This window comes from Alnus glutinosa, chromosome 3 (assembly GCF_958979055.1).
Source record: "Alnus glutinosa chromosome 3, dhAlnGlut1.1, whole genome shotgun sequence".
Taxonomy (NCBI): domain Eukaryota; kingdom Viridiplantae; phylum Streptophyta; class Magnoliopsida; order Fagales; family Betulaceae; genus Alnus; species Alnus glutinosa.
This window is the reverse complement of record NC_084888.1, coordinates 31,355,070-31,362,306: the sequence shown is the minus strand read 5'-3', so window position 1 is coordinate 31,362,306 and position 7,237 is coordinate 31,355,070.

Sequence of the window (7,237 nt, the reverse complement as noted above, 5' to 3'; positions counted from 1 at the left end):
TTGGAACGTCCGGGGGCTTGGGAACCTCCGGACGGTTCAGGTCCTTTGCCGGTTGGTGAAGGAGAAGCGCCCAAGTTTAGTTTTTTTAATGGAAACTAAACTGTGTTCGGCAAGAATTGAAAGTCTAAAATTGAAGTTGGGTTTTGATTGTGTTTTCTCGGTGGATTTCCATGGGAAGAGTGGAGGTTTAGCTTTATTTTGGAAATCTGATTTTCTGGTGTCGATTCAAAACTACAGCAGGTGGCATATTAATGCTGTGGTGGGCACGGGTGGTTCAGATTTTTGTTGGAAGTTCTCGGCTTCTATGGTAATCCGGATGTTGGCAGGCGGAAGGAGTCTGTTACGTGAATGATTTTTCGATCACGCAACGGGATAATTTGTTAGGTTCTGAGGGAACCTAAACCTTAGATTCTGAAGGAACCTAGACTTTTTAGATTCTGAGGAAACCTAGACCTTTTAGATTCTAAGGGAACCTAAACCTTTTCAAACACAAAGTTTGGGATTAAATTTGCATGCTTTATTCATCCACTGACAACTCTTTAAATAAAGATTACATCATGAGTCCTAATTGAAAGATAACACTAAGAGATAACTATCCACTTCTACTAGCCAAGATAACACTAGCAATTTTGAAATAAAAGATAACACTGTCTATCGCAACAACTACTAACCTACTGGCGATGGACATTTGAAATTAAGATAGACTCTGCTGCTACTTAACTACTAACAACAATAAGATAGCAGAAAATAAACTAACACCAATAACATAGATAACGATCGACTCGGCATGCATTCTAATATTGTGGGTATCATATCATTCCTCCCCCCTTGAAAGTGTCCTTGTCCTCAAGGACAAAGTCAAAAAATTGTGCTTCATTCGCTTCCTAGGCGGGCGATCTGTTTGGCGGTGTTGGCGGTGTGGCCTGTAAAGACTGCTATGTAGGCTGCCACCATGGCTAGTGGAGCGTTTGTGCTGCCTCTGGTAATGTTTGGACCTGTGGCTGGGGTGGTCGGTGCAAGGTGGTGGTGGTTGTTGGACAAAACTACAATTGCGACTAGGAGCGGTATGGTGATGTTGGTGGTGCGATATGAGGAGACAGAGACATGGGATGGAGTGGCTGCGCTCGTTGGGGTTTTGATCTTTTTGGGTGATTTTGGGTGTTTGGGGTGCTAATGGTGTAATGTCCAAGAAAATATTTAATGAGCTTATTATGATTAAATAAAAATAAATAAATAAATAGGTCTATTAAGTATGGTAAAATAAAATGGAGTTTTATTTTACCTTATAGACTTGTAAATGATAGCCATAAAAATAAAATATGAGTGACATTTGTAAGTCTAAAAAATATAGAAAATAAAATGAAATAGAAATGAAATGAAATAAGAAAGCAAATGAAGAAATTAGAAAAAAAATAAAAATAAAAATAAAAAAATTTAAAGTGTGGGGCTTGCGCCCCACACCTGCGCCCCAAAAACGGGGCGCAGCAATTAGTGAGGCGCGCCTCACTCAGTGAGGCGCACCTCACTTAAAAGAAAAGCAAAAAGAAAGAGGCACCTCACTGCCTCTTTCTTTTCTAGCAGATAGCAGAACGTGAGGGAAGAAACAGAAAAAAAAAAAAAAAAAAAAAAAAAAAAAAAAAAAAAGAAAGAAAGAAAGAAAGAAAAAAAAGGGAGGTTTCATAGTGAAAAATTGTGATCTAGGAAGATCTAAGGGTCCAACCTCAAATCTAATTTTGGAAATGTGATCTACGCGTGTGGATCTACGTTTTGACCGATCATTTTGAGGTGTTTGGTTATTTGGAATTTTCTGGAGGCTACCCAAACCTTGAGTATTAGTTGGTGAACTTTGGCGGCACTCCGTGGGTCGAATCTTGAGTTGTTGGAATTTAGGAGTATAAGCAGCTCAAGGTGAGTGTTCTACTCACTGAGAAGTATTATTTTCATATATGATGAATTGCAAAATATATATTATTTTACAAACTTGAACCAACTGTATGTTGATTATGAACTGTTTTGGATGATTTGAGTACTTTTAAGTATATTGAAATTATGATGATGTTTTGAAGTATGAATATGATATGTGGAGTTTAAATGAATGAAGTTATTATGTGTTATAGTTGGGAGTTTTGAAAACTATGATTGAAATGGAGCATGAATATGATTTTAGAGTGAGTTAAGTTATGCAAATTGTTTAAGAAATGACATGTTGAATTGATTATGTTTTTGTAAAGAAAGCATGTGTTAAAGGCATGATTTATGAAATGAAATGTATATTGTTTTAAGGCATGATGCATATGCATATGAACGCTAAACGTGCATCGAAGTAAGGATCATAGCCCACGGGAAACAATGCTTGGATTAAGTTCCATGATGCTTGGGGTAACCCATGATGCTTGGATTAATTTCCATGATGCTTGGGATAACCCACGATGCTTGGATTAATTTCCATGATGCTTGGATTAAGTTCCATGATACTTGGGGTAACCCATGATGCTTGGATTAATTTCCATGATGCTTGGGGTAACCCAGATGCTTGGATTAATTTCCATGATGCTTGGATTAAGTTCCATGATGCTTGGGGTAACCCATGATGCTTGGATTAATTTCCATGATGCTTGGATTAAGTTCCATGATGCTTGGATTAAGTTCCTTGATGCTTGGATTAATTTCCATGATGTGCATTGCATAATCATTTATAGCATGGTTTTGATGAGTGATGTTTTTATACTATGAGTAGTTTTGCTATACGTATTGGTATGCATATGAGTTTCAATGAAAAAGAGCTTATGTATATTTCTATCGGATAGTTGCATGATTTAAATGCCATTGATTTCTAACGTAAGGATTATGTAAACCTAAGCAAACAAACCTTAAAGTATTATCGTAGGTAAGGTCGTACGTAGTTGTTTCTACAATAGAACTTCTACGTATAATCTTAGCTGCCAAGTATGTTCAAATGTTTTCTATTAGCCGGTGTGTGCTATATCAGCTATAGGGGTTTTCAAACAAAAGTTTATAATATTGGTGGCTGTTATAGTGTACGCATGACTAGAAAAAGAAAGTTGGTTCTTTGCGAAAACTCAGTGAATAGTATACCTCTGAGGTCTTAGTGTATTTATTTATGCTAAGGCGGTGAACTCATTATTTCACCTATACGGATGTGGCTACTCCCCACAACCGTATAGATGAGGCTTCTTTGGTTGCAGGTACACCCGACTTGGAGGATGACCCTGTAGCTTTTTATTTGGGATACTACGACTGGAGCTTGACGCGACAGTTGTAGTGTGATGGACCACGGGTTGTCTATACTTTTGGGTATTTTGTATATGGCTCGTGACAAATGTGTCACTTATTCTTTTGTGTAGCCATTATTTTGTAATAGTTGTGATGATGTTAAACCTTAAACAGTTAGACATGTGTATGGCTCTTTTGTGTAAATAATGGGTTTATATTTAGACATGCTTCTTCGCTGAGTTAATGATTGAATCATTATGTTTTCCGCTGCATAGATAGAACTCTGATTATTAGGTGCATGTTAAGGGACATGTGCCATATGTTGGCTGAGCGATATGTTGTCGTGCCACTGTGAATATCCGTTTGTATGTTTTAAAAAAAAAAAAAAAAAAGGGTCGTCACAAATGGGTTGATCTTTGGTGGTGTATCTTCTGGTGATGTGATGGGATCGGGTTTGGGTGGTGGTGTTACTGAGTTTTCCAAACTAACGGGTTTAGTGGTCGTTGAATTTTCTCCGGATCCATTAGCCCCCTTGTTGGCTAAGTCTGTCCTCCACTCTCTCTGAAAAAAACTTGATGGCATCATCAAGCGTCTTTTGGAGAGTCTCCAACTGATCATTCCACGAGTCTGCCATTGGAAAACCTGGCTCTAATACCAAATTGTTACGTGAATGATTTCTCGATCACGCAACGGGATAATTTGTTAGGTTCTGAGGGAACCTAAACCTTAGATTTTGAGGGAACCTAGACCTTTTAGATTCTGAGGGAACCTAGACCTTTTCAAACACAAAGTTTGGGATTAAATTTGCATGCTTTATTTATCCACTGACAACTCTTTAAATAAAGATTACATCATGAGTCCTAATTGAAAGATAACACTAAGAGATAACTATCCCCTTTTACTAGCCAAGATAACACTAGCAATTTTGAAATAAAAGATAACACTGTCTATCGCAACAACTACTAACCTACTGGCGATGGATATTTGAAATTAAGATAGACTATGCTGCTACTTAACTACTAACAACAATAAGATAGCATAAAATAAACTAACACCAATAATATAGATAACGATCGACTCGGCATACATTCTAATATTGTGGGTATCGTATCATTCCTCCCCCCTTGAAAGTGTCCTTGTCCTCAAGGATAAAGTCGAAAAATTGTGCTTCATTCGCTTCCTAGGCGGGCGATCTGTTTGGCGGTGTTGGCGGCGTGGCCTGCAGAGACTGCTATGTAGGCTGGCACCATGGCTAGTGGCGCGTTTGTGCTGCCTCTGGTAATGTTTGGACCTGTGGCTGGGGTGGTCGATGCAAGGTGGTGGTGGTTGTTGGACAAAACTGCAATTGCGACTAGGAGTGGTATGGTGATGTTGGTGGTGAGATCTGAGGAGACGGAGACATGGGATGGAGTGGCTGCGCTCGTTGGGGTTTTGATCTTTTTGGGTGATTTTGGGTGTTTGGGGTGCTAATGGGTTGATCTTTGGTGGTGTATCTTCTGGTGATGTGATGGGATCGGGTTTGGGTGGTGGTGTTACTGAGTTTTCCAAACTAACGGGTTTAGTGGTCGTTGAATTTTCTCCGGATCCATTAGCCCCTTGTTGGCTAAGTCTGTCCTCCACTCTCTCTGAAAAAAACTTGATGGCATCATCAAGCGACTTTTGGAGAGTCTCCAACCGATCATTCCACGAGTCTGCCATTGGAAAACCTGGCTCTAATACCAAATTGTTACGTGAATGATTTCTCGATCACGCAACGGGATAATTTGTTAGGTTCTGAGGGAACCTAAACCTTAGATTTTGAAGGAACCTAGACCTTTTAGATTCTGAGGGAACCTAGACCTTTTCAAACACAAAGTTTGGGATTAAATTTGCATGCTTTATTCATCCACTGACAACTCTTTAAATAAAGATTACATCATGAGTCCTAATTGAAAGATAACACTAAGAGATAACTATCCCCTTTACTAGCCAAGATAACACTAGCAATTTTGAAATAAAAGATAACACTGTCTATCGCAACAACTACTAACCTACTGGCGATGGACATTTGAAATTAAGATAGACTCTGTTGCTACTCAACTACTAACAACAATAAGATAGCATAAAATAAACTAACACCAATAACATAGATAACGATCGACTCGGCATGCATTCTAATATTGTGGGTATCGTATCAGAGTCCTGGGCATTGTTGAATCACCTTGCTTCTTTTTCACCTCATGCATGGTTATGCATGGGTGATTTTAATGAGGTGTACGTTGTTTAATCATGAGAAGATCGAGAGGGTGGCTTAGTAGGCCGAATGTACAAATGGAAGATTTTCGGAATTCACTTGCTGGGAGTAATATATCTTTGTGATTTGGGTGCTTTTGGTCCAAGGTTCACATGGTCAAACAAGAGACCGGATGCTGATTTTATCACTGAACGTTTGGATAGAGCTTTGGCAACGTCGGAATTCATGACTCGGTTTCCTACTCTCAGGGTGGATGTATTAGTTGCTCGATGCTCAGACCATGCTCCTTTGCCTACTACCTTGTGTTGCATTCAAGACCGGCCGAGAAAGAGATATATCTGTTTCAGGTATGAATTCTGGTGGCAGAAAAGATCAAGGTTTAATTCATCCAAAAAAAAATTTATTCATCCAAAAAAAAGGCCTGGGTTTAAGGAGGTGGTTCAGCAAGTATGGCGTGAGAAGAAGCAAAATCGGCAGACCTGGAATGTGGTAAAGCAGAAAATTGATCAAAGTAGTATGGTTTGCCGTCAATGGAGCCGTGATAATGCAGAGCCTACTGAGTCTCTTATAAATCAGAAGACTAAGTCTCTGGTTAAGCTTCAAGGGCTTGGTGATGGGGCTGACATTGAAGCCATTAATTCTCTTCAAGATGAGGTAAATGAGTTGATTGAGCTTGAAGATGTTAGATGGAGACAAAAATCTAAGGAAGACTGGCTGCTGCATGGAGACAAAAATTCCAAATTTTTTCATGCCTCAGTGAATCAACTCCAGAAAGGTAACTTTATTCATCAGATTTCTGATTTGGATGGGGTGGTTTTTTCTGATTCTGTGGGTATTGAACAAGCTTTTCTCAAGTATTATAAGAATATTTTTCAAGCTTTCAATCCGGAAGGGGTGGATGAGTGTCTCTCGGGTATTCCTTTGTCAATTACTAAGGAGATGAATTCTGCTCTTTTAAAGCCGTGTACTCCAGATGAGGTGAGTTTGGCTTTGCTTTCTATGGATCCTTTTAAATCTGCGGGTCCAGATTGGTTTCCAGCTTATTTTTATCAGTAAAACTAGGGAAATGTGGGGGAGGAGGTATATATGTACTGCTATAACTAGTTTTTTGCATGAGGGTATTATGGATGAGAAGATTAATTACACTCATATTGTTTTAATTCCGAAAAAATCCAACCCTATTACTGTGTCTGATTTCAAACCTATTAGTTTGTGCAATGTCATATACAAACTCATGTCTAAAGTTTTGGCTAATCGTCTTAAAGCTATTCTTCCTGTTATAATTTCTCCCAATCAAAGTGCCTTTATACCGGGAAGGCTGATTTCGGATAAGGAAAATGCTACACTTACACACACTTTTTTACACCCACTTTTTACAACCTGACGTGGCAACAGCTGCATCACATATTTTTTCATTTTTTTTTTAAGGAAGTTGGCATGTGCTTCAACCGGAAGAAGGAAGAAAAAAGTGGAAAAAAAAGAAAAGAAAAGAAAAGAAGACTAGAGGGGATCGCCGGCGCTCGGGACGGCCGGAGAAGAGAGTGCCGGACTCGTTGGACGGTCGGCAAGAGGGGAGAAAGTGACGGGTACGCTCGGGACGGCCAGATCTACTGGAGAGAGTGACGGAGAGAGGCGGGTCGGGTTTCCGGCATGCGGGGGTTTCCGGCCGGTGAATCTGCCGAAGATAGTAAAGAGAATAAAAGGGAGGGAGGCGGAGACATTCGGGACGGCCGGGGACGCTTGGGATGGCCGGAGAGATCTACTCGGGTC